Source organism: Dendrobium catenatum, unplaced genomic scaffold, assembly GCF_001605985.2.
Source record: "Dendrobium catenatum unplaced genomic scaffold, ASM160598v2 fragScaff_scaffold_542, whole genome shotgun sequence".
Taxonomy (NCBI): Eukaryota; Viridiplantae; Streptophyta; class Magnoliopsida; order Asparagales; family Orchidaceae; genus Dendrobium; species Dendrobium catenatum.
This window is the reverse complement of record NW_021319004.1, coordinates 4794614-4798077: the sequence shown is the minus strand read 5'-3', so window position 1 is coordinate 4798077 and position 3464 is coordinate 4794614.

Genomic DNA, 3464 nt, shown 5'->3' with positions numbered 1-3464 from the left:
GAATAAGAGAAATTCATGTGAGTGTGTGTTGGGAGATAAATTATGTTGGAAAGTAGAATTTGTTGAATGATTATTGCGAAGTGATAATTTGGCAAGTAAACATTATCTCTCTTGTTCTCCCTACCACTCCCTCTTCTCCTTCTATTGTTTCTCTCTTCTTCTACTACTTCATTCCTACTTGTGCTTTAAGAGGAAATATGGTAAAGCGCTTACAAAATTGAATGTTTCAAAAGGAAAAGGGCTCAATCAGTATACAAGCATGAAAAAGTAATGTTAATATTTCACTTACATTTCATTTTAATTATTTGCATAATTAATATTAACTTGCTATAATACAACCCTTCATTTTTTTGGTGTTTTGTGGTGTACTTTTGAAAAACAAAAAAAAAAGGAGCTTTAAGAGAAATAGATGAAGGAGCTTGGACAAATCGATACGAGCATCAGTCACCCCCATTCATTATTATGGGTGTGATACGGACGGAACCACTGGATTGTAACCCCAAGTATAGTAAGTTCTTTTAAAACATAGAAAACCCCTTAGGAGCCCTTTTGGTTGTACGCATTCCAACCTTAGAACCTTGTAGAAACATCATTTTTAAATAGGATGCTTTTGTTTATTTTATATCTCTAAACCCATTTACATATGTGTATATGCCCAAAGTGTTAGAAACAACATCTTTCTTCCAACACAATGCTAGTGACATTTAAGGACATAAACTAAGGCTTGAGTCTTAAAAAAACTTAGACTTAGGATGTCTACAACTTTTAAGATAGAAACACAAAAGCATAGAAAATTTTAGCGATATTTTATTATAGGATTAGATGTATTATTCTTTAAGCTTAATTAATCATAAGTGAAGACTAAAAAATAATTAAAAACTCCTAGTGAACACATGAGTAGTCCAAATGAGATACACTTGCATATTTAATTTTTACTGATTAAATCATAATTTATATACCTAAGCACTAAAAGATGAAATTTGAACATAAACTTTAACTAAAGACAATTAATCTATTAAACATCCATTAATGAAACTAAATTTAAAACTCATAAGCTAAATCAAAAGAATAAACATAAGCTAAAACATGTTAAATGAAAAGGCTTCTAAAGGCTTAAACTCTAATTCATTAAATCCTTTTATAATTAATTACACACCTAATCTAAAAACAAATACTTTTAATATTTAATCAAAATGAGTTAGAGCTTAATTAAATAAGTGAATAGAATAAGAGACTTATAAAGTGTTGCAACTTAGTTTTCATCACTATATTTTCATATCATGTATTTTTTATGATTCCAAAATATTATTGTATTGACTAATATTTCTCCTAACATATATTAGAAATATTGCTTTTGTTGTTTGTGTGTACTAATATTTCGGGGAAATCATACTCTAGACTGTTAAAAACTTTAAGACAGATTAGATTAAGGTTTATTATTTTTTGGAGTGTATACTTTTTCTACTTTTTTTGAGTCTGAAAGAGAGTGTGATTGTAATTGGGTAACCGTGTACACACACATTGGTGGACTATTAAAATTTGTAACTTTTTAAAAATAATTATACTGTATGATTTTTTATCGTACAGGACAATTTGGCTTGAGGTACCTAAGGAAAGAAGTTAATCGAACCATGCCAGGAAAATTTTCTATGTTATATACGTACTGTATGAAGTTAGCTTCATACGTACACCATCTAGAGTACAAAATAGATACTTACAAGTTCGTCCCAATGAACACCTAATTTTTTCTAAATTGTTTATACTATACGATTATAAGTTAGTACCAACGACATCCAGAGTATGAAATGAATGCATATCTTTTTTTGTCGATGAACAGGTAAAATTTTTGAACGGTTTGTACTGTATGATCATAAGATCGTACTTATAACTTATAGAATATGAAATGGATGAGGCCATTTTTATACCAAATAAAACATGGTTTGATTAAAATAGTTTGTACTGTACAACATAGATTTCGTACGGTACGTTATTCAGAGTACAAAAACATTTCGTACTAAATCATACTAGATGGATCTGTTCAATTTTGAATGGATCGTACTGTATGATATAAGTTCATACCTAGGTCAATCAGAGTATGAAATTGGTTTGTATTGGAGCGTATGAGCAAATTTTGAATTATTTATACGTACGATTGTCAATCGTATTGTACGATTGTGGATGATCAAATTGAAAAATTTCTATTTTCTAGATTGTTTTTCATTTCTTTCGTATATAAAGTCCCTAAATTGACTGTGGATGAAATCCTTCTACTTATTTTCTTAGAGAGCAAATATGAGTGTGATTTAGGAGGGTGTTTAAGAGAGAGTTATTACTAGTGGAGAGTGTGAAGTGTTTGTAAGATTACTCAAAGGTGAGAATCTTTTTATAATTATGACAAATCTCTTCCTCACTTCTTTAAAGACATTTGAGAGAAGATTTTTAAAGAAGGTCTTGTTCTCTGCCAACACTTAGAGAGTGTGAAAGGATGACAATATTCTACTAACACTTGGAGGGTATAAAAGGATAACGGTATTCTGTCAAAACTTGGATAAAGTGAAAGGATGATGGTACTCAACTAACACTTGGAGGGTGTGAATAGATGATGGTACTCTACCGCATCGGGCATTGGTGGAAGAGAGGGTAATTGAAAAGGCTTCTCCGCCTTGCTGTGGGAGTCAAAGGAAAGTCACTTTGATAATAATGCAATACTTGAAGAGGGAGTGTTTAGGGAGTTAACATATGTCTAGTTGGATCAAATCACTAAAAATTTTTGTGTTCTTATTTTATTGTATTTTTACTTTATTGTGTATTTTAATTTTTATGGTTGAAATATTTTAAATTTATAAAATTTTTTGTTGTGCAAAAATTAGAAAGCAATTTTTTATATCCAAAAGAATTTTAAAATAACCAATTCTCCCCCCTCTTGGTTAGCATTGGGACAAAGAAATTAGGTCTAATAACTTATACAGAACTTTTAAGTGGTATTAGAGCCTACTTTAAAAAATTAAAGTTTAGACAACTTTATGAAAATGATCATGGCTACTTTTAGAAATCATAACACACTTGAAGGGTATTCGATCACTATATCCCCATCGTTTCATAATATCACTTTTGATTTTTGAAAAATATATGTCTACTTTTCTTCAATTATTTGACTATCACATATGGATTTTAGTACAGGAAGGATACACTTGGCCAACTAGACTTATAGATGGCATTAGAACTGAAACATCATTTACTGGTTGGAATATAGAAAAATTGGACTTAGCTCAATTAAATGCAAAATATTTGAATAGTTTTTTTGTGCACTTAAATATGAAGACTACATGCATGTTTCTACCTGTAAAAGTAAAGAAGAAATTTGGTATAGATTTTGTATCACATATAAAGGAACTAATGAAGTGAAATAATCTAGATTGAATATTTTACTACATGATTATGGACTATTCTGTATGAAACAAAAT